This window comes from Delphinapterus leucas, chromosome 5, assembly GCF_059928025.1.
Source record: "Delphinapterus leucas isolate spDelLeu-1000000601 "Yukka" chromosome 5, BTC_Dleu_Yukka2, whole genome shotgun sequence".
In the NCBI taxonomy this organism is placed as follows: Eukaryota; Metazoa; Chordata; class Mammalia; order Artiodactyla; family Monodontidae; genus Delphinapterus; species Delphinapterus leucas.
The window spans coordinates 23000653-23026487 of NC_143133.1; the positions used below are offsets into that span (position 1 = coordinate 23000653).

At 35.5% G+C, this 25835-nt stretch overlaps 1 pseudogene; it reads right to left on the reverse strand.

Moving 5' to 3' along the window:
* Positions 1–238: 238 nt before the first annotated feature.
* On the reverse strand, positions 239–2400 carry LOC111186166 (SKA complex subunit 1-like; annotated as a pseudogene).
* Between the last annotated feature and the right edge of the window lie 23435 nt (positions 2401–25835).

Genomic DNA, 25835 nt, shown 5'->3' on the forward strand with positions numbered 1-25835 from the left:
GAACTTTGACTTTTATTATCACATCTGCAGCTGTCTTCCTGGGGTTGGCAGCACTGTCACTAAACACCAAAACTAAATATGAACATTTTTTAGTTCCATTGTATGCCTAGAACAGAGGCTTACATGGTAGGTGATTAAATATTTACTGTAAGAAAGTGGATTTTAAAATATACATTATTTAAGTTTTATTTTTACAAGAAACAAACAAAAAAGAAAATGAAAAAGCTAAAGAAATTATATATAAAGAAATTACATGTAAGGAAACGATAGGAATAGCTTCTATCTCTACCGTTGGCTGGTTCAGAAGCTCAAAAGGGCCTTATGTTATAACATATCGGGTAAGTCCTCCCCCTTGGACCTCTGATAGCTTCCGGCAGTGTTGTAAAATATTCAGCGTTACGTGAAAACTCTTTTCAACTTTCAAAGCCGTCAACTCCTTTATGTCAGCTTCCACTACAAAATAATGGTCTTTGGTTTCCTTCATTTCTTCATCAATAAATCTGTGATAGAGACTTCTGGCCACAGAACTCATAGACTTTTTTGGTTGATGTAGGATCTTATATTTACTAACTACTGCCTTGTTGATTTCTTTTTTAAAAAAATTTTATTTGTTTATTTTTGTCTCCGTTGGGTCTTCATCGTTGGGTCTTCGTTGCTGCGCGTGGGCTTTCTCTAGTTGTGGTGAGCAGGGGCTACTCTTTGTTGCAGTGCGTGGGCTTCTCATTGCAGTGCCTTCTCTTGTTGCAGAGCACGGGCTCTAGGCACGTGAGCTTCAGTAGTTGTGACACACAGGCTCTAGAACACAGGCTCAGTAGTTGTGGCACATAGGCTTAGTTGCTCCATGGCATGTGGGATCTTCCCGAACCAGGGATCAAACCTGTGGCCCCTGCGTCGGCAGGCGGATTCTAACCACTGCGCCACCAGAGAAGTCCCTGCCTTGTTGATTTTTTTGATAACATCATTAATTTGACAATAGGTTAGGTTATGTCGTTAATTTGACAATAGGTTAGGTGGGATTTCATGTACACAAGAATGCCATTAAACTCATCAGAAGTTATAAATGACATTTCTTTAATATTTCTTTGCTCTTTGGGGGGCTTCTTTGTGGGTGCAGGTTCCTCATCTTTGACGGGTTGTTCAGGGTCAAGATCTGATCCATTACAAAGTTCTGGGTTACTTGAGGCAAATGGGAAGGAATGTTTTCTTTGAGATGTTCCACATCTTTACAATCTTCTCCAAGAGGTTCAAAGAGTTCCTTGAGTGAATTGTTGGTTTGTTCTTGATACTGAATTTCCAATTCCAATTTATTTAGAAGTTCATTTACTGCAATGATCTCATCTCTTATTTTAATAGAGTCCACAATTTCTCAATGACAGAGTTTTTTTTTTTAATATTTCCAATATTTTCATTAATATGAGAGCATAATTGTACCAGAAATGAGGAAGCCATCCTTTAAGCCTCTAGTGCGGGTCCGGGAGCAAAGGGCGCACTCAGTGCTGTCGCGAGGCGCCGAGACCCCTCCAGTCTGCGCCGCAAGCCCAGGATCAGGAGACCCGACTCAGGGAGCGAAATTCAAACTGCCCCTGGGACTCGGTGCAGAGCAAGCGCACATCAGCGCCCCAGGCAGGCTGCTCAGGGGTCGCGCGCGTTTCCTCCTCTTTTTCAAAATAAACAATTATATTTAAATTAATAAATCTGTGCTCCCTGTTTCACCCATTCTGCAATTCATATGCGATCTCCATATTAAAGCCTTCTTTATTTCTTCCCTTTCCCTGAAAGATAACAGGGCCATGTCTTGTCTTTATATCACACTCAGTGTTTATGATGGGTGAGCACACGGTAGGTAGGTGCTTGATAATGGATCTTATTACCTTTCTGGGATGGGGCATCAGTATTTATCTAGACATGTTGCCTTCAGGAGCAATGACATTTCTTTTACTTGTGAATCCCAATGTGCATTTAATGAATAAAATATTTATTTAAGTCCTTCTATGGCTTTGGAGAATGTTCTAGAATATCCTCTAAGAGTATATAGAAGAAAATGTGCTTTTTTGGCAAATTCTGATTTTGGGGGGATGGGGGAGGTGAGACCTATATATCCCCTTAGTCCTTTACTATCTTTATTTTAACTCAATTATTTAAATTTTTAAAATTATATAAGTTATAGGTGTATAATATAGTGATTCACAATTTTTAAAGGTTATACTCCATTTATAGTTATTATAAAATATTTTTCATATCCCCCCTTGTTGTACAACATATCCTTGTAGCTTATTTTATACATAATAATTTGTACCTCTTAATCCCCTACCCCTATATTGCTACTACAATTATTCTTATATATTATCCCATCTTAGTTATTTTTTATCTTATAAAGTTCTAGATATCTAAAAATAATGAATAATGCAGTCTTATATCATGAAAATCAGAAGCAATGCTTATTTTTAATTATTTATAGAATAGTGTGTAGATACTGAAAATTTAAGTAATGAAAATGTGAAAGCTAAAACATTCTATTAATTAATCCAGATACATCTATCTATAGCAAACATGGAAATCTTTTCTTTAAAATTTATTTTTATTTTACTTTAATCTTTTAATAGACTTTATTTTTTAGGGTAGTTTTAGGTTCACAGAGAAATTGAGTGGAAGACACAGAGATTTCCTATATATCCTTTGTCCCCACATGCACACAGCCTCCCCACTATCAAAATCACATACCAGAGTGGTACACTTGTTACAGTCAATGAACTACATTGACACATCATTATGTTTAGCTTTGAAAAACTGCCAAGGTGTTTACCAAAGTGGCTGTACAATTATGCATTCCCATTAGCAATGAATGGGAGTTCCTGTTGCTCCACACACTTGCCAGCATTTGGTGTTGTTAATCTTCTAAATTTTGGCCATTCTAATAGTTGTGTAGTGGTATCTCATTGTTTTAATTTATAAATTCTTAATGACATATAATGTTAAACATCTTTTCATATGCTATTTTGTCACCTGTATATTGCCTTTGGTGAAGTGTCTGGTCCAATTTTGGGGCTATTGTTTAATTTAGTTGTTTTTCTTATTGCTGAATTTTTTTTTTTTTTTTTTTTTTTGCGGTACGCAGGCCTCTCACTGTTGTGGCCTCTCCCATTGAGGAGCACAGGCTCTGGACGCAGGCTCAGCGGCCATGGCTCACGGGCCTAGCCGCTCCGCGGCATGTGGGATCTTCCCGGACCGGGGCACGAACCCGTGTCCCCTCCATCGGCAGGCGGACTCTCAACCACTGCGCCACCAGGGAAGTCCTTATTGCTGAATTTTAAGAGTTCTTTGTATATTTTGAATAATAGTCCTTTGTCAGATAATCTTCTGCAAGTATGTTCTGCTGGTCTGTGTCTTGTCTTCTCCTGTTGTTTACTTTTTCTTTTGTGAGTATTGACAGATTGTTTCTTTCAAGGAATTGGTCCATTTAATCTATGTTATCAAATATTTGAGCCAGAGCTGTTCATACTTTTTATTATTCTTTTAATGTCCATGGGACCTCTAGTGATGACTCCTTTTTCATTTCCAATATTAGTAATTTGTATCTTCTCTCTTTTCCTCTTAGTTATCCTGGCTAGGTCTCATCAAATTTATTAATCTTTTCAAAGAACTAGCTTTTGTTTGTGTTGACTTTTCTCTGTTGATGTCCTGTTTTCAAATTATTGGTTTCTGTTTTAATTTTTATTCTTTATTTTAAATGCTTTTTAGTTTCCTAAGGTGGAAGCTTAGATTACTGATTTTAGATCTGTCTTCTTTCTTAGTATATGTATTCAATGCTATGCATTTCTCTCTAAGCTCTGCTTTCCTTGCATCTCACAGTAAGTTGTGTTTCCATTTTCATTTTGTTCAAAATATTTTTAAAATTTCTCTTGAGATTTCTTATTTGACTCATGTATTATTTAGAAGTGTGTTGTCCAACCCCCAACTATTTTGGGATTTTCCAGCTGTTATTCTGTTATTGACTTCTAGCATAATTCCACTGTGATTTGAGAGCAGACATTGTATAATTTCTGTTCTTTTAAACTTGTTGAGGTGGGTTTTATGGTCCAGAATGTGGTCTCAAGTGAGTTTGAGAAGAATGTCTGTTCTGCTGTGGTTGGATGAAATAGTCAATAAATGTCAATTATATCGAGTTGATTGATGGTGATATCAGCTTAGTTCAACTAAGTCCTCACCGGTTTTCTGCCTGCTCAATCTGTCCCTTTCTGATAGAGGGGTGTTGAAGTCTCCAACTCTCGTGGCAGATTCATCTGTTTCTCCTTGCAATTTATCAGTTTTTGCCTCACATATTTTGATACTGTCTGGTTAGGTGCAAACACATTAACAGTTGTTATGTCTTCTTGAGGAACTGACCACTTTTTCATTACATAATGCCCCTGTTTATCCCTGATAAGTTTTCTTGCTCTGAAGTCTGCTCTGTCTGAAATTAACATAGCTGCTACTGCTTTCTTTTGATTAGTACGAGCATGGTATATCTTTCTCATTGATTTACTGTTCATCTTTATGTGTCTTCACTTTTAAAGTGGGTTTCCTATAGACAACATATAATTGGGTCTTGGTTTTTGTTCCACTTAAAAGACAATCTCTGTCTTTTAATCAATATGATGAGACTATTGATGTTTAAAATGAGTATTGCTATAATTGGAGTATTATCTACCATATTTGTTACTGTTTTCTATTCATTGCCCTTATTCTTTGACCCTATTTTTGTCTTTCACTCTTTTTCTGCCATTTGTGGTTTTAATTGAGACTTTTACATGATCTCATTTTCTCTTCTTCCTTAGCATATTAGTGATACTTGAAAAAAATTTTTTTTAGTGGTTGGCCAGAATTTGCAATAATTTACAACTAATCCAAGTATACTTTCTGATAGTATTATACTACCACCTCACAGATAGTGTGAGTGCCCTATAATAACAAAATAATCCTAATTCTTCCCTCCTGTCCCTTATTTTATTGCTGTCACTCATTTACTTACACATAAGCAGACAGGTGCATATATATATATATATATATATATGTGTATATATATATATATATATATACACACACACACATATACGTATGTATATATATATATTTGAATACATTGTTGCTATTATTATTTTAAACAAATGTTAGATCAATTAAGAATAAGAAAAGTACAAGTTTTAATTTTTTTATATCTTTACTGATTCCTTCTCCAGTGTTCTTTTTGTCTTTATGTAGATTCAGGTTTCTGATCTATATCATTTTCCTTCTCTGTGAAGAACTTCTTTTCACATTTCTTTCAAGGCAGGTCTACAGGCAACAAATACCCTTAATTTTCATTTGTCTGAGAAAGTCTATTTCTCCTTCACTTTCGAAGGGTAATTTTGTAGGGTAAGGAATTCTAGGTAAATGTTTTGTTTTGCTTTGTTCTTTTCCTTATGCTTTAAGTATTTCACTTAACTCTCCTTTCTTGGCGTTGTTTTGCAGAAGTCCGGTGTAGTTATTATCTTTACTCTTGTATAGATAACATGTCTTATCCTCTGGCTTCTTTCAAGATGTTTTCTTTATCTTTGCTCTTTTGCAGTTGGAGTATATGCCTAGGTGTAGATTCTTTTTAATCTTTTAGTTTGGTGTCCAACATTAATTTTGGAATATTCTGTCATGATTGCTCAAGTATTTCTTCTTTTCGTTCTTTTTTTCTCCTCCTGGAATTCCGATTAGGTCTATGTTACACTTTGGTAGTTGTCTCTTAGCAGAATGAGACCTGTGATGGACTTCTGATCTCTAGAACTGTATAGGAATAGATTTGTGTTATTTTAAGTCACTAAGTTTGTGATAATTTGCCACATAGTATTTTGACAATTGCTCTTACCATATTTACATTACCATATTTACATTTTTCTTTCTCTTTGATCCAGATTTTCCTTTTCTAACCTACTTTGCCTACATCTTTTATTTTAACTGACTTAAATGCTTCCCCAGAAAAAGATAATGCTGGTAATAAATGAACAAACAAAACAGTGCAGCATACTGTCCAGGATCAGATCATATAAAATGTATAAGTTGTACTAAGGCAAACAATTTTAAAATGCTGCTTAATAAATCAAGAGTCTTATTTTAGATAACTGAGAGATTTTCAAGTAAGAAAAATGCCATCATGCTGTGTTGTTAATCAAAGACATCTCTATGAAAACTTTAGTCAAGCTGTTCTCTGAAAAAGGTGAAGAAAGTGACTTGGTGAAGAGATAAAGAGGATCTTCTAAATGTCATTCTCCGGAGAAGTTGCTCCACTTGGGCAAAACAATAATGAGGACTGGTTACTCAGGTGTAGATGAAATAAGAGTTAAGGAGACCATATGATTTATTATCTACACTCAGATACCTTTGAAGGTAAAAGGGGGCACTATTAATAATTAAGCCAGGTAACAAGCATAACAGCGGTGAAACTAGGAAAACTGGGACCTATGATTCATCTAATTGAGGAGACTAGCTTTACTGAAGGAAAATAATATGTCTTAAAAAGAGTGTGCAAATAATGAATATTTGAATCAGATATTGTAGTGTTTAAAAGTACAAGCTTTAAAGCCTGAGAATCTGGGTTCACTACTTACCATCATTAGTTCCCCATCTGTAGAATGGGGAGTAAAAGTTTTTATTTCATTGTGATGTTATGATGATTGAATGACATAATGCACATGGAGTTTTTACATAGTGTCTGGCCCAGAGCAAGTGCTCAAGAAATGTCATTTTCCCTCTTTCTCCTTACTCATAGTGACATTATTTGTCAAATGTGGTAAAGTAATAAAATGAAAGTTTAAGTAGGAATGGTAAAGTTGGTTGTCAGTGGGGTTTGGGCAATAATAATATGTGTTTGATCTGTTACAGGAGTCTAAATTTAAAAGTAAATTGCTAGGTGGTTGAGATATAAAACAAGACAATATATCTCCCCTTAAGAAATATAATTTCCTCATCTTACAGTCACTGAGGGCCTAACACACGCTAGGTACTGTGCTAATCATGGAGTACAACTTAGATGGATAAGGTGTGGTATGTCTCTCTTAGTTGAAATTCTCAGTATACTATTTCTATATTTCAGATTTTTCTATTGGCGGGATCAGCAATGTGAACGTTACGAAAGGGTAAGACCATTCTCTGCTGTAAGCTCTGATAGGACAGTTCCTGTGTCTATTTGCCACACTGCTGTGTGTGCAGAGTAGAGTGTGGTGTCTGGCTCACAGTAGTTGCTCCATAAGTAAGTGGTTGAATAAATTAAAAATATATCAATTTCACTACTGAAATCTCATAATCACACTGAAAGGAAAACTATTTCTCTACTAGTCACAACATTTCTGCCATCAAATGTACGGTTTTCCACACCAAGCACTTCTGACATTAACTACCTAGAGTTAGTGCAGATCCCACAGGTTGAGGGATCAGTCCTACAAGACTACACCTCACTTCAGATGCCAATCATACGTGGTGGGTCCCCAGGTTATTTACACTGCTGTCCAACTTGGCTGCAGATCAGGGATTCCCATAGTCCCCGTCTCAGGTTTGATAATTTGCTATAATTGCTCACAGAACTCAGGGAAACACTTCTGTTTACAGGTTTATTACAAAGGATATAATAAAATATACAGATGAGCAGTCAGATGAAGAGGTACATAGGGCAAGGTCTGGAAGGGTCCTAAGCACAGCTTCTGTTCCTTTGGAGCAGAGTGTTCTACCCTCCAGAAACGTGGGTCTGTTCATCAACTTGCAGGTTCTCTGAACCTCATAATTTAGGAAGTTTTGTGGAGGCTTTATCATGTAGGCATAATCGATTATTAACTCAGTCTCCAGCCTCTCTCCCCTCCGTGGAGGATGGGAGTTGGGGCTGAAAGTTTTAAGCTTCTAATCATGGCTTGGTCTTTCTGGTGACCATCCCCCATCTCCAAACTACATAGGGACCCCCAGTCACCACACATCTCCTTAGTGTGCAAAAAGACACTTATCACTCTGGAGATTCCAAGGGCCTTAGAAGTTATTTTATCAGGAACTGAGTTTAAAAGACCAAATGTTAGAACAAAAGATGCTTTTAGTACCCCTGTCACTCAGGAGATGACCAGGATTTTATGGGACTCTGTGTTAGGAACTGGGAGAAGGACCACTGTATATATTTCTTATTATTTCACACATACCTTTTTATTTCAGTATAGAATAATGAACACTCTATTGTTAAGATCCCATACAAGAGACATTGAGAGATGGCAACATTTTCTACAAGTTGATTTAAGAGGAAATATTATAAATACTATCACTAGAATTCTTTTATTTTAATGGAGAAATCACTCCAATAGAACAATTTATATATTCTATCCACAGATATTAGTGAAAACATAATCTTGACTCTTGGTGAATATTATTTATAATCCTTATAAAATAGCATATGGTTAAGTACTTGAGAATATTGTAAAAGGATATTTCAGTGTTCACTTAAAGATGCAAGATTTCAGTCTCAGACCTGATTTTATATTTATTTATTTATTATTTTATATATATATATTTATTTATTTATTTATTTATTTATTTTTGTCTGTGTTGGGTCTTTGTTGCTGCACGTGGGCTTTCTCTAGTTGTGGCGAGCGGGGGCTACTCTTCATTGCGGTGTGTGGGCTTCTCATTGCAGTGGCTTCTCTTGTTGCGGAGCACAGGCTCTAGGCACTCAGGCTTCAGTAGTTGTGGCACGTGGGCTCAGTAGTTGTGGCTTGCGGGCTCTAGAGCGCAGGCTCAGTAGTTGTGGTGCACGAGCTTAGCTGCTCTGCGACATGTGGGATCTTCCTGGACCAGGGTTTGAACCTGTGTTCCCTGCATTGGCAGGCGGATGTTTAACCACTGTGCCACCAGGGAAGCCCCTGATTTTATATTTAAATCACATCAGAGAGATGCTTAGAGATATAATAAATAATGAAGAGCTAATTCATTTTATAATGTTTTAGTCTTTACCATCAAGATTAAATATAGGCCAATAACAACTTATTTCTTATTTTTAAAAAGTAGTAAAAAAATATATATAATTGAAATTCTTCACTATCTTTTATTAGAATAATGCTTTTTTCCCTTGTCTGATATTACTTCAGGATAATAAAATTTGTGTGGTTTTGGTTTATACAATAAAATTCTTAATGCTCATGAAGGACATAAAGAGAGTACAGGAGATGGAGTCAGAGAGATGAGGATGAGATCATTAGAGATTTATGGGAAGTTATGAGAACTTTGGCTTTTATGCTGAAATCAATGGGAAGTCATTGGAGAGTTTAAGCAGAGTGACAGAATCTTAAGTATTGAAAAGATCATTCTGCATGCTGTGTTGTGAACAGATTATAGGAATGTAAGGTGTAAAACAGAGTGAATGGTTATCACTTGACATGAGATAGAAAGACTAGAGGTGACAAGAAGTGGTCTTAATTTTAGATGTATTTTTAAGGTAAAGCTGTCATTTTTTTTTTTTTTCTTTTTGGAAAGATAGCTCTGAGGTATGAGAGAGGAGTCAGGGACCATTCCAAGGTGTTTGGACTAAGCAGTTGGATAGATGAAGTTGCCATTTACTACCAAAAGAAGTTTTTTTTTCAGGATTGTGTGGATATCAGGAGTTTAAGTTTCAGATGTCTATAAGACATCCAAGCAGAATGGAGATAGATGTATGAATTTGGAGTTTAGAAGATAGATCAGAATTAGAAGTATGTTTGTGAGTCATCAAGATACAGATATATTTAAAGCCATGATACCAAATGATATCATCAAGGGAGTGTAAATGCAAGCACAGAAGTGAGGTAGTTACCAGAGAGGGATTTAGGATTAAGAGAAGAATTTTGGTTTGGGTTTGCTTTATAATTAGTATGATCCAGTAGAGACGGAAAAAAACTTACCGTGCAGTAGTGACAATTGCTGGAAACATATAAGAGACTGGGATCCAGTTCTCAAAGAGAAGTCTTGGCATTATACAGGATCAAGGTAGTTTGGTTGTTATACATCAAAACTAAGAGTTGACATTTTGTATCCTTTTAAATTTTAGCCGTTCTGGTGGTGTATAATGGTATCTAATTTTGCTTTCAATTTACATTTCTCTGCTGTTTATGAGGTTGAACACTTTTTCATATGTTAGTTGTCCATTTGGATTTTCTTTTTTCTAGTGGATCCGTTCATAAAACTTGAAGGCAAATAAATAGGAAGGAAAATCAGAGCATTAGAGGCTGTAGGACAACATCAGAGGATCTAACATGTGGGTAATTGAAGTTCCAGAAGAGAGAAACAGGTAATTTGATCACATAAAAACTTCCCCAAATTTTTGAAAGATATTAACCCACATATCCAAAAAACTTAGTGAACCTAAAGCAAGGTAAATACAAATTTAACCGCACTTAGAGACATCATGTCAGACATGTGAAGATGAAGGATAAAAAGAAAACAGAAGAAAAAATATGAGAGGCAGTCAGATAAAAAAGATGTTACCTTCAATGGAAAAGCAATAGGTGCTTACTTCTCATCAGAAACAGTGACATTGTAATATACAGTGCATACCAGAGGGTCTATTTCTTGAGGTTACAGAGGAAACCTTTTCATAATCAAAAGTATAATGGAGCCTTGACCAACAATTTCTACAGCAACTAGTCCAGGAGCCAAAACACAACCTCTGCAATAATCAGCCCAGAGCAATCGGGACTTCGCCAGTGACTGCCAGCTTCCCTGTTTCCAAATCAGGATCAGCCAGAGGGCCAAATACATTCCCTAACAATCACATAAGAGGGCTCATTTTGAGTCATCCTACCTCCATCTTTCCCATGCCAACAGCCTTTACTCAAAATATAACTAAAGCCTTTTTGTTCACTATAAAGCCTTCCAGCTTCCCTGTCTGCCTTTGAGTTTGTGTCAAATGCAACTTGTATTAGTTTCCTATGGCTGCTATAACAAATTACCACAAATTTAGTGGCTTAACACAACACACATTTATTATTTTACAGTTCTGGAAGTCAGAAGTCCAAAATGGGTCTTATGGAACTAAAATAAAGGTGTCAGCAGAGCAGTGACCCTTCTAGAGATTCTAGGGAAGAATCCATTCCTTGTCCTTACCAGCTTTTACACACTGTCCACATTTCTTGGCTTGTGGCTACATCACTCTGACCTCTGCTTCTGCTGTCCCATCTTTCCTGACTCTGACTCTCTTGCCTCTCTCTTATAAAGACCCTTGTGATTACATTCACTCCATCTGTATTATCCAAGGTAATTTCCTCATCTCAAGATCCTTAAGTTAATCATATCTGCAAAGTCTGTTTTTCCATGTAAGGCAACATATTCATAGGTCCCAGGTATTAGGCATGGACATCTGTGATGGTTAATTTATGTGTCAATTTGACTGGGCCACAGGGTCCCCAGACGTGTGGTCGAACATTATTTTGTGTGTGTCTGTGAGAGAGTTTTTGGATGAGATTAACATTTGAATCAGTGGATTTAGTAAAGCAGATTGCCCTTCCTAATGTGGATGTTCCTCATCCAATTAGTTGAAAACTGAATAGAACAAGAAAGATGAGTCAGAGGGAACTTCTGTGGCCTTACTACTCAGCTGGGACATCAGTCTTCTCCTTTGTTTGGACTAGAACTTATGCCACTGGATCTCCTGGGCCTCTAGGTTGCCAAACACAGATCTTGGGAATTCTCAGCTAATTCTGTATAATAATCTCTTGTTTACTGAGATTCCTCATTATAATCTCTTTATATATATAAAGACACACACACAGACACTACATATATAGTATAGCGTGTACTATATACATATAGTATCAGTTGTAGATATGTATGTATATATATCTATACACACACAGAGTCAATTCTAGTTATTTATGATAGTTAAGTTCTATAAAATTTTCATGAACATTGAATTAGCCAGCATGAAACTATTGTCCTTAGGGGATACAGAGGGTTAGGCTCCTGTGAGCCTCTGGTCACAAAATTTTTATCAACCAAACAACATATATCCTTGTTTTATGTGTGCTTCTGTTTATAGATACCTTATTTAATATACATTTCTTACAAATAATTAATTCCATGTTTTTTGAATGATTTAAAGCCAGAGGCTTTAGAAGCCATTTGTGTTATACGGGTTAATTGGCCAAAATCCTTGTAAGTCTCATCAGCTTTGAAAATCTACTCTTCTGTAGATCACTTAGCAGATGTTTTAAAATTTCTTCTGCCAGTCTCCTGATCTGAACCTGTTTTGCTTGCAAATTTAACATTTTCCTTACCATATCACCACTTGAAATGTGAGACAGCCAGCAGTAGCAGAGAAGGATTTACCATTTTCCTGGGTAACATGACTATGATTTTCTTTGGCTTTGAGCCTCACAACAGTACTGTCCACTATGTGTTCTTTTTTTTTTTTAATTTAGTCATCATCTCATGAATCCACAAATTTAGCTGCTTTTCCATAGCTTCATCACACACTATAGATGTTATTTTAGCACTTTCTGGAGCATTTTACATACAAATGGGCAAATTTTTTCTTCCTTTCTCTGAATGCTGTATATTGTTGATTCATTAACATTGAACTCATGGTTACAGTGCTATAATTCATGCCTGAATGAAGCTTATCCAACACATATATTTTCTCTGTAAGGCACATCACAGCCTTCTTGCACTTAGGAACATTATATAGTACTTCAGCACTATGCTTTACGGTCATTTTAAACAGAGAACTCTTCAACAAAAGGTACAATCCCCCCAAAAATGTGGTTCTAAATAAGCCATGAAAAAGATATTTGTTTATATATGGGATCTGAAACAAGATGGAAGTGTCACCTTGTTTGATCTCAGCTGGGAACAAGCAGGTCAGTCAAGACAAAATTTTACAGCTCTACACATGTCTATGAAAGTGCTGCAAGTATTTATTTTGTGATTATAGATAAATTTTAGTGGGTAGACAAATTCACAAATACAGAATACACAATAATTAGAATTGGCTGTTGAAGGGGTATATATGTGCATTTCTGAATTATTCTTGAAATTTATATGTAAATGTACTCACAATATCATTGAGGTCAAATCATGTGATTATTTCTGCATTTCTGAGAAAAGACCTCTACCTCTCCACCTCTCCATCTCAGTAGTAAGCAAAGTAGACAAAAATCTCTTATGGAGTTTGCATTTGGTGGCATGTTAGGTATTGGCATATTAGATGAAACTTATAAGGCCTGGATATGAATATATTAATTTTAACAGTTCCTGTAATATTTTGCATTTCATTTTTCTTACCTTCCTAAATTTCAATATATACTTCCTTACTCTGCCTCGGTAAAGCCTGCCTCTCACAACTGACTACACATAGTTTGAAGATCTAATCAATCTTAGACCTGCTGATGGAGAACAGGTCCCCAAAGATTGATATGCTGCTGCGAAGTGGCATGCTGTTTCCTTCCCTTGGAACACTTCAGCTTGTCCTTAATCCTTTGCAGAGCTGACTGCTGACAAGGTGGTTTATTAGAGCTGATCCTAAGTACAGCTTGCTATCTTCAAAAAAAAATTAAAAGATAAACTTGCACTGAGAAAAAGTCCTATCATCAATTAGGCTGGCAGTCAGCTTATTCGTATCAGTCAGTGCTCTCAGGTGTGATTTGCTATTTTTATTATTACTCATCACGTATCTGTTAATTTTTTCTCAGGCCAAACACAAAGACTAGAATTGTGCATGGAAGTTTGTAAGTTTTAAATTTTCTTCTCCTTTATGGGCATAATTTGTACCTAATATGTAGGGATGGGAAAAGCAAACCAAAATTTAAAAAACTCCAAAGGTCAACCAGGTATATCTAGTCAAGTGATTAGGACTGGGGGAATGATAACATTTTATACTGTGTAAAGTAAATTTAATGGTAGAGATTATGTGTACACTACTAGGTATTCAATGAAATATTCGTATGCTTAGTAAAACCAACACAATCAAAATATTTTCTCCTTCCATCTCTTCTTTGAATGAAACCCAAATCTGCTGTTTATCATAAACCAAAGCTTTGTTGTACAGTGACAAGATTTCAGATTTCCATTTTATAGTTTCATTCAGTTACCAAAAAGTGTTGTTGAAAAATTATGACTATCTAAAGATAGTCAGCAAATGGATAACACTGGAAACACGAGTATTTCCTGCTAAAACACCTCAGAAAAATACTATACATCATCATTTTATTCGGCTTAATTAATCCATAATTATGCTGTGTTTAAAAATAAGAGTATTTTCTAGTAAATATTTTATTCTTAAAAAAACCCTATGTAGATTGTTTTTAGCATATAATCTTTTCAAATTAATACTGATGAATCTTGACAAAATACTAACTATATCAGTTATCTGTTTTTTTTATAAATAGAGGCTGCACTGCTTTGATTTCGAGCAGTAGTGAATCAGAATGATGGTGGTATAATTTTCTGACTGTATTTTGCAGTCTCATAAATTATTAATATTTTTATTGCCCCCCCAAAAAAAACTAAACAAAACTTTACTAGCCAGAAAATCTGCATAAGTCATGGTGTCCTGCTATTAGACTCTTTATTTGTCAGTAATGATACTTTTTGTATCTATCACACCTTAGGATTTCAAAATTCTTTCACATATACGATTCACCACATTGTAGCTTTCAGAAGAAATGAACTATGAAAAGTTCATTCAAAGTAAAAGTACAATCAATTAATCAGGTGGATAGCCTAGCACAATCTAATAGAGATATTAGGTTGCAGTTACAAAGGACCTGGAACTCTTGGGCAACTTCTTTCATTTCAGTATGCCCTTTTCAATAGAAAAAGAGTTTTGTGGGGTATTTTTTTCCCTCAACGTCTAATTCCCATGGACACAATAAATCCCAGCTAAAACATTCATGTGAAGTGTTTAGATTTTCTTCTGTAAAACATACAACATGTGCATTTTTTTCTGGTCATAGCCAAATAATTTGATACACCTCCAGCTTTACCTTTATTGTTAATAAGTTTGTCTACAGCAACGTCTCAAATCTTGTTTATCTGAGTTCTCCTTACCTATTTAATTGGCAGCAGTTCTAAACTTTTCTCAGGATCTCCTCTTAAAATATTTTTAAGAATTCCCATGCACGTTTACATGTTGCCCAGATACCTGTTAGACACCTTGCAGTACTGGCCTCCTGTCTTGGTTTGTTCCTTCATGGCATCTCCCCTTGCCAAGGATGCTGAGCATAGCCTAGTGTCACACTGTACATTTGTCAGTGCTCGCACTGGTATCAAGGCTGGTGCTCAGTCAGCTCTCCTCTTTGTCTTCATCCCCAGGAGCCTTCACAGGGAGACTTGACATCTCTTATTTCAGCCTTCCAAGGGGCGCCCCCCTCCCCATAGTTAATGTTGGTTAATTTGTTTCCCACTGACTTTCTAAACTCTGTACAAACTAGAGGTGTGCCTAGATTTTGTGTTAAATGTCCCTGAATAGTTCGTGACTTGTAGACATTTCTCAAACCTTGTCAGTGGGTTGCATGGTAGGTCTGTCTAGGACACAGGGAAGATATTTAGTGGACTGTGTTGCCTAACTCCACTAGCCCTCCTAAGTTTTTTGTTCTCTGAGCCTGCACAAATGGTCTTTGCACGTGAATTTCTCTCAAATAGTCTAAAAATATCGTACTCTAAAATGAAACCACATATTGTCTTCATGTCCTGAACTCAATGTTACTCTCTTCTCAATCTAGTCAATTCTGCATAGGTAACTTCAATTACTATTAGTGTTAGTAAAGAACGCTCCAAATGTGCTAAACATTTCGAGAAAAGTACAGTTTGGCTTAGGTCAATGACCTTAATGTTAGTGTACTGTGTTTGTCCTCAGACTCACTGTAATTCAATTGATAATATTTTTAGATGAAAATAGCCTAAATTTTAGGACTTGATTTTTCTTCAACCATCTATCTACATCCATTCCTGAAAATAGAAATGCATATAATGCAAGCGAAAGGAAGAATGATATCCATTATGTTAAAAGTTGAAAGAAGTGATTAAAAAATTTTATCATGAGTTTTTTTGTTTTAAATCACACTGAGTTAGAAAGTATTATGTAGGACAGAAAGACACCTTTATGAGACCACTCATAGAAAAGTGTTGCTGAAAGCTTAAGTGCTAACTACTACCTTAAAAAGCATAGTAATCTGCTCGATCTTAGAAATGTAAGAACACTATCATTATCTGCATTAGCCGTTCAATTCCTTGACCTCTACCCACATTACAGAGGATGTTTCTAAGAATGGAGGCGATGATTCAGAAGAGTAAAACAAAAGGTATTCAGTATACTCATTTCACATTTTGGAGGGCCTAGGTAATGACAGCTGACCCCTGTTTCAGTATTTTATTTGTAATAATTGGTAGGATGCTATGACTTTCCACTCAGTACTACTCTGAGCAAATGAGAACTACCTGATGAGGATGTAACCGATATTATCAAGTAATTGTGTGTTTTTAAAATAAATGATACAGCTTTGTGTGTCAGGTGTAGATGGGAATGATATTTAGCTGTTGATAGAAATGATATTTCTCTTGCTGGACAGCAAGAGAGAGTGGACCAAGTGTGGACCAAGTGACGGGAATGAACATCTTTCACAGGCTGATCATTATCTTCTCCCTTGGGATGAAAATATACTTGGACAATATGATTACAATTATGGTAATTTTCAACTTGAGTGATTTTCAGCCTCAAATTGCAATTATAGACACTTTTTTTAAAATTTGGAAAGTATCTTATAAAACTTTGCTTTAGGTTGAATCTTGATTGAGAGGGCTTTATTTACTAAGTTTATTGTTAATTCTTAGCATAAAATCTTTCTAGTTAGTCAAGATATAGAGATATAGTCTAAATAAAAACTCAGAAATTTTTTCATTTCAAACATATAGAAATATGCTATTTAAAATTATACTTTCTGTAGTACTGAAACATAGAATGGAATTCTAATGCTTAGCATTTAAAATTTTTTGATGACTTTATTAAGTTATAATTGCCATACAATAAACTGCATAGAAAGTGTACAATTTTAAATATTTTGAAATATGTTTATACCTGTGTGTGTACCACAATAAAGAAAACGAACATACTGTCACCCCCAAAAATTTTCTCCTGCCCCATATAATCCCTCCCTCTTATTCTAGCCCTTCCCAGACATCCACCAATCTGCTTTCTGTCACTATAGATTTAATTAACATTTTCTAGAAATTTATATAAATATAATTACTCAACATGTATCCTTTTTTGTCTGGCTTCTTTCATTCAGCATGATTATTTTCAGATTCATCCATGCTGTTGGAAGTGTCTCTTTATCACTGAGTAGTATATGTAATAATTTTTTATCCATTCACCCTGTTCATAGGCATTTGGGTTGTGGATTGCTTCCAGGTTTTGACTGTTACTACACGAAACTTTAAACAGAACTATATCAGCAGTAATTTTAAAACAAAATGGAATAAATATTTCAATTGAAAGATGAAAGTTATCAAACCATACTAAAGAAATAGTTATAAGAGGCACATCTTAAATATAAGAATACATAAAGTTTGACATATGTTTTCACTTCTCTTGAGGAGAGACCTAGGAGAGGAGTGGATAGGTCATGTGGTAGTTGTATACTTGAATTTTTAAGACACTGCCAAATTATTTTCCAATGTGACTGCACCATTTTATTTCCCAATCTACAGTGTATGAGAGTCCCAGTTGATCCACATTCTTGCCAACACTTGGTATGGTCAGTCCTTTTAATTTTAGCTATTTTAATAGATGCATAGTGGTATATCATTGTGGTTTTAATTTGCATTTACCTAATGAATAATGATGTCAAATATCTTTTCATGTGCTTATTTTCTATCTGTATATCATCTTTTGGGAAGTATCTTTTCAAATATTTTGCTCAGTTTTTATTAGGTTGTTTGTTTTCTTATTATGTGGTCATAGAGGGTTCCTTTATATATATTGTCAATACAAGTCCTTTATTAGGTATTTGATTTGCAAATATTTTCTCTGGTCTGTGACTTGTCCTTTCATTCTTTTAACAGTATCTTTCAAAGAAAAACAGTCTTGCATTTTTATGAAGTGTATTAGTTTTTAAAATAAGTTATACTTTTGCTCTTCTCCTAGAAGTTTATAGTTTTAGGCTGTACATATAGGTCCCTGACCCACTTTGAGTTCATTTTTGTACATGGTGTGTAGTATGGGTTAAATTTCATTATATGTTTTTGCATATGGTAATGGGTTTTTTTTCCAGTACTTTTTGTTGAAAACACTATTCTTTCTCCATTGAGTGGCCTCTGCCAAAAATCAATTGTTAATATATGTTTGAATATATTTCTGGAATCTCATTTCTGTTCAATTAGTCTGTTTATCTTAGCACTATCATATTCATTACTGTAGCTTTAAAATGAGTCTTGAAGTAAAGTAGTGTGAATCTTCCAAGTTTTTTGTTCTTTTTCAAAGTTGTTTTGGCTGTTCTTGGTCCTTTGCATTTCCATATGAATTTCAGAATCAGCTTGTCATTTCTACAAAGAAAAGCCTGCAGAGATTATGATTGGGACTGCTTTGAATCTATAGTTCAGTTTTTAGGAGAGTAACAGCTTAACAAAATTGAGTCTTTTGATCAATTTGGACACAGTATATTTTTCAATTTATTCCTGGCTTCTTTAATTTCTGTCAGCAAAGCTTTGTAGTTTTCAGTGCACATATTTTACATAGCTTTTGTCAGAATTATCTCAGTCTTTTATCAGTTTTGATTCTTTGTAAATGAAAATTTAAAAATTTAAATTTCTGATTATTTATTGCTATTATATAGATATACAGTAGATTTTTATATTGATCTTGTATTCCATAACTTTCTAAATTAACTTATTCGTTCTTGTAGCATTTTATAGATTCCGTAGCTGTTTTATATAGACAGTCATGTTATCAGAGAGTAAAAGTTTTATTTTGCTTTCTAATCTGTCTGATTTTTATTTCATTTTCTTGATTTAGTGCACTAATTAGGGTCCTAGAACAGCTGAATCAAAGTGGTGATACTGGAGGTGTTGCCTTGTTCCAAATCTTAGGGGGAAAGCATTCAGTCTTTCACCATTAAGTATATTAGCTGTACTTTTTTATTTTATCATATTGTTTATCAAGTTGGGGAATTTCTTTTCTTAGTTTGTTTATAGAGTTCTTATAAGAAGTAGATATTGGATTTTGTCAAACGCTTTTTCTGCATCTGTTGACAAGATCATATTGTTTTCCTTCTTTAGTGTGTTAACTTAATAAATTACATTTGATTGCTTTTAAAGTTTTAAACAAAGCTTGTATTTCTGGAATAAAAACTTTTATCCTTTAAGGTCCTACTCTAAGCTTTGTTAGGCAGCCCAGAACAATATTTAGTCTAATTTTCCCCCTACTGAGATAAAACCCTTCTAAGTACTCTTCCCTAAGTCCATCAGTTAAGTTCTACTCTGGCTGGTGAGAATAGGAAATATTTTTAGCTTTGTGCAATCTCCAAGTAATGTTCTTTGTTCCCTCTTATCCTTTCCAGTGGTTCTTTTCCCAGTATAAGGTGATTTCTTTAAGTGTATGTGCTGAGCAATACTCAGCCAAGACTTGAGAACGGCCCTCTGCAGACCTCTGGTATTCCCTCTCTGTGCTGTTCTCTGCTCTCTGACACTCTGTCTTATGAACTGTAGCTGCTTTGACTCCCCTAAACTTCTGTCTTTTCCATTTTTGGTTTCCCCCTCCTTGTACTCAACGTGGAAATTTTCTTCAGGCAGTAAATTTAGGCAATCTTGGTGCTCGCCTCTGTTTTCTTTCTCTCAGGGATCATTGTTCTTATTGCCTGAGTCCATTTCCTTGAAAGTTGTTTTTTCAGGTATTTTTGCTTGTTTTTCATTTGTTTTAGGTAGAAGGGTGTAGGGGATCAGAATTTGCCACCCTAAAATATGTCTCTCTGGCATAGTTATTATTCTAAGATACAGCACACTTGGGAAAAACTCTGAAAAGCAAGTAGGAGTTGTGAAACATTTATATTTGTAAGAGAAATCTCCCTTTGTAAGGGTGTTTCCGCTGCCATACCTCAAAGGAGAGGATGAACAAATCTCTAGAAACTCTAATCACTGGAGAAGGCCATGACTTAAACCTGTATCACAATCTTACCCTTGTTTACTGTGCTTTTCCTGGTTACTTCCCATAATTGACTCTCCCCACCCTCAACATCCTCTTCTGTCTTTAGCTGAGGTTGGTATTTAAGGTGAGGGCTTTGGCCATTTTGGTGAGCTACCCAGTATTCCTGGGTCTCTCCCATGTATAGATGTTATTAAATTTTGTGTGATTTTTCTCCTTTTACTCTGTCTCCTGTCAATTTTAATTCTAGATCATCCAGAAGAACCTAGAAGGGTAGAGGAAAATTTCTTCCCCCCCAGCAAGGGTAAATCTAGTTCCATCTTGGCCAGAAGAAAAAGGCTCTATTAATATTTTTAATATTAATATTTTAATATTAATATTTAATAATTTAATTTTTTTAAACTTCAGTTGGCCCTCCGTATCCACAGTGGATTTAACTGGCTGTGGATAGAAAATATTAAAAAATAAATTCCAGAAAATTTCAAAAACCAAAATTTGAATTTTCCACACGCTAGCAACTATTTACATGGCATTTACATTGCACTTACAACTATATACGTAGCATTACATTGTACTTACTGCTATTTACACAGCATTATATTGTGTTAGGTGTTATAAGTAATCTAGAGATGATTTAAAGTATATGAGAGGATTTATACAGGTTATATGCAAATACTATGCCATTTTATATAAGGGACTGTTGCTGAACACAAGTTCATGTGCCCAACGCACAGTGAGACCAAACAAACTGAAACATCAGAGTCTGGAGCAGAGAAAGGTTTACTGCAGGGCTGAGAAAAGAGAACGGGTGGTTTCTGCTCAAAAAAACCCCGAACACCCCAATGGTTTTTGGGGAAGAAGTTTTATAGGCAAAATTTGGGGTGGGGACTGCAGAGTGTGTGATTTTCTTCCATTTTGGTTGGTGGTGAGGTAAAAGGCTGTGTTCTAGGAATCTGAATCATTAGCCTTCTGGTTCTAACCAGTCTGGGGTCTCAGCATGAAGTTACCATCCTCCACCTGGGTGGGGGCATTAGTTCCTGTAGAAGAACCCAAAGATACATGTATATTCCTTGAGGAGGAACCAGGACTATGCCTTATCTCTGTACTGTTGTTTCTTGATTGCTCTTCCTTTTTTTCTGCATTCCCTAACTTCCCTGATTAGCAGCTTTTTGAATCTGCCCTTTGGTACTCAGGGAAGGCCTAGGAGGCTGAAGCCTTTCTCATGCAAATAAGAAACAGGGAACACACATGTTCTTGGATTGGAAGAGTTAATAGTGTTAAAATGGCCATACTACCCAAAGCAATCTACAGATTTAATGCAATCCCTATCAAATTACCCATGACATTTTTCACAGAACTAGAACAAATAATCCTAAAATTTATATGGAGCCATAAAAGACCCAGAATTTCCAAAGGAATCCTGAAGAAAAAGAATAAAGCAGGAGGCATAACCTTCCCAGACTTCAGACAATACTACAAAGCTACAGTAATCAAAACAGCATGGTATTTGTACAAAACAGACATACGGATCAATGGAACAGAATAGAGAGCCCAGAAATAAACCCACGCACCTATGGTCAATTAATCTTTGACAAAGGAGGCAAGAATATACAATGGGGAAAAGACAGTCTCTTCAGCAAGTGGTGTTGGGAAAGTTGGACAGCGTGTAAATCAATGAAGTTAGAATACTCCCTCACACCATACACAAAAATAAATGAAAAATGGCTTAAAGACTTAAAAATATAGGACTCCTAGAAGAGAACATAGGCAAAACGTTCTCTGACATAAATCGTACCAATGTTTTCTTAGGTCAGTTTCCCAAGGCAATAGAAATAAAAGCAAAAATAAACAAATGGGACCTAATCAAACTTACAAACTTTTGTACAACAAAGGAAACCATAAACAAAATGAAAAACCTATAGACTGGGAGAAAATATTTGCAAATGAAGCCATCAACAAGGGTTTAATTTCCAAAACATACAAACACTCATACAACTCAATAACAACAACAACAGAAAAAAAAAAACAACCCAATCAAGAAATGGGCAGAAGACCTAAATAGACACTTCTTCAAAGAAGACATACAGATGGCCAACAGGCACATGAAAAGGTATTTAACATCACAAATTATTAGAGAAATGCAAACCAAAACTACAATGAGGTACCACTTCACAATGGTCAGAATGGCCACCATTAAAAAGTTTACAAATAACAAATGTGGTGCAAAGGGAACCCTCCTACACTGTTGGTGGGAATGCAAATTGGTGCAGCCACTATGGAAAACAGTATGGAGATTCCTCATAAAACTAGAGTTGCCACACGATCCTGCAACCCCACTCCTCGGCATATATCTAGACAAAACTATAATCAAAAAGATACAAGCACCCCTATGTTCATAGCAGCACTATTTACAATAGCCAAGACATGGAAATAACTTTAATGTCCATCGACAGAGGAATGGATGAAGAAGATGCAGTACATATATACAATGGAATACTACTCAGCCGTAAAAAGAATGAAATAATGCCTTTTGCAGCAACATAGATGTACCTAGAGATTATCATACTAAGTGAAGTAAGTCAGAAAGAGAAAGACAGATACCATATGATGTCACTTATATGTGTAATCTAAAATGTAACACGAACTTATCTATGAAATAGACTCACAGGCATAGAGAACAGACCTGTGATTGCCGAGGGAGAGGAGATGGTGGGGGAGGGATGGATTGGGAGTTAGGGATTGGAAGATGCAAACTATTATATGTAGAATGAATAAACAGCAAGTTCCTACTGTATAGCTTATATATATATATATATATATATATATATATATATTTGACTCACTTTGCTGTACAGTAGAAATTAACACAACATTGTAAATCATCTATACTTCAGTAAAATTAATTAAAAAAAAATAGAAACTGGGAACACTGAAAGGCTTTTGTACCCAGGAGGGCTCCACAGGATCCTGCTAGGTTTCAGGACTTGAGCATCTACAGATTTGCTATCTAGGGGTGGGGGCAGGGGGTCCTGGAACCGATCCCCTGAGGTTACTGAGGGACAACTGTATACCTTTCTCCATCATGGAAATCTGTTCTTTTACTCTATGAATTAAAGTTGTCGACTGAAATAAAACATGCACAACGTGAGAGCTGTGAGTTTCAGTTTTACTTCAGGACCTTACTGAGGACTGTAGCCTGGGAGACAGCCTCTCAGATAACTCTGAGGAAGTGTTCCAAAGTGGTAGGAGAGGTAGACAGATAGATACATAGATAGATAGATCTATCTCTAGGTATATGAAATTATATATATGAAAACTTCGTATATATCTCTATACATATATATGAACTTTATTGGCTGGGAAATACATATCTCACAAGTTAATGATTTTAGTGCTTATCTATGTATGGGAAGATGCAAGAATCTGGGGTCATTGAAATTCTTCCTTAGACATGCATTTTAACTATCTAAGGGCCCATATATCCAAAACACAAAATGCTTCATCCTGTTTTTTATCCTGAATTCCTTTTAGGGTGTACTGTAGGCCAGTGACTGCAATGGCTAATGACTTGATCTTTGTAGAACAGGATGGTGGGCAACATCCTTTGTTTTACAAAGTCTAGGTACTTTTTGGTAAGGTTAGTTAATTTCTATTTTTTAAATATTGAAGTTCATCAAATTAAATGGAATTTGCCTCAATTTTTAAATTTTAAAAATCTGGATTTTTTTTTTTTTTGCAGTTCACAGAAACTTTCATAATAATGATTTGATAATATGATTTGAAACCAGCAAAATCTGACTTTGAAATTTGTGACTCCATGCATTTCATATGCTTGTTGTCTTCATGGCATCAATTGTTCCGTTTCCCTTAAAGAGTTTTATTTTGCCCATTTACTTATTCACTAAATATATGACAAGCTTGAGGAATAAAGTGATGAATCAGACACAAGCCTTTGTCCTGTAGTAGAGGAAACCCATGCTATTATCAAGTGAATGTAATAAAATGCTCATTTTCAAGCCGTTAAACACAATTTCTCTGCTAGTCATTGCAGTGTTTGGTGTTCAAATATAAAATGCAATGACATTCAATGAAAACTAAGCCCTGGTAAGGTCATAGTCTATGAGGATAAATGCTGTTCATTTATTTTCACTGAGCACCACTACTGAAAGTGAAATAATTACCTATATCTAACTTTATTTTGTATATTTTCTCCTTTCAATTTATATATAATTCTGTAATCAACATTCATTTTTTTGGAGGGGAGATAAATATAAAACATATTCTTTAAAATAAATAAAATAACATGGAGAGTTTTTAAATGTGAAACTTTAATAAGATGGGATTTTTAGAAGAGCATGCTGAAAATAACGAATACATATTCTGAAATATTAAAGATATTCATTTTATAGCAAGTTTTGGTACAAATATATTTAATAAGTAAAAAGAAGTTTAGTGGTATTCTGATATCAGCTTCTAGTTTATATTAAAAAAGAACTTGTTTTAATTCTTAATTAGATTGACTAATGGATTCATCTCTAATCTGGTGTGATCTGTATTTACTCATTTTTTTTCTGACTCTGTCATTTACGTCTTACAAATTAGGATGCCTGTTTTTTACTTCAGTCGTTATTGAAAATCAAAGGAAATCCTTAGTCTTTCTTTAACCATTTATTTTCGAATTAAATTTTTACATACCCAGTATTTATATTACCCTCTGCGTAAGTCTTTTACCCTCGGGGGCTCTGCAAACTGAAGACCACCTGATCTTTCAACTTCTCCCCTTTATAAATGTTTCTCTTGTTGTTGCTTGTTCTTTTAATTTCTTTTTTCACTGGTGCATCCTCCCCACCTGTATTTTCATGCCACAAGCTGCACTCTCTCCTGGCTGAATTATCTGCTTTTTTCCAGCACATAGGGGCAAATTTAACTTTGTCCCTTTTCACTGGTCCCTTCTGTGGGGTAAAAATTACTTATTTGGTATAATAAATGCTAAAAATAGATCCCCCATTTTGCTCACCATGGTTCATCCTGTTCATTGCAAATTAGCAATGCTGGGAGAATTTATTAACAATTTTAGAGTTTCTGCCTTGTGATCTGCATGGGCAACCAGGGGACAGAAAAGAGAAGGGGCAGGACTACAGTGCAGTCAAGTGCATGTTGCACAGTTAGAGGGAAGTTAGGGTACTTGGTACTAATTTTTTTTTTTTGATTGGAGTATAATTGCTTTACAATGTTGTGTTAGTTTCTGCTGTACAACGAAGTGAATCAGCTGTATGTATACATATATGCCCTCCCTCTTAAACCTCCCTCCAACCCTCCCTCCCCCGACATGCCACCCATCTAGGTCATCACAGAGCACTGAGCTGAGCTCTCTGTGCTATACAGCAGGTTCCCACTAGCTCTCTATTTTACACATGGTAGTGTATTTATGTCAAACCTAATAATCTTGTTATATCACTTACTGGGTTGTTTTAGAAAGTCAAACTCCCTATTGTTCCTTCATTAGTCTTAAAATAAAGTACGTTAGTTCTCTTTAAGGTACATTAGGCCTTGGAGCTGTAAAGAAAGATGGACTACATCAAATAACATGTATTTAAGGCAAGCAATTCCCTAAGATTCAGAGTTGATAATTGGGATGGCCAAAGATTAAAATCTCAGACACCTAAAATGTGAACTGCGTGGAAACAAACCTTTATAGCTG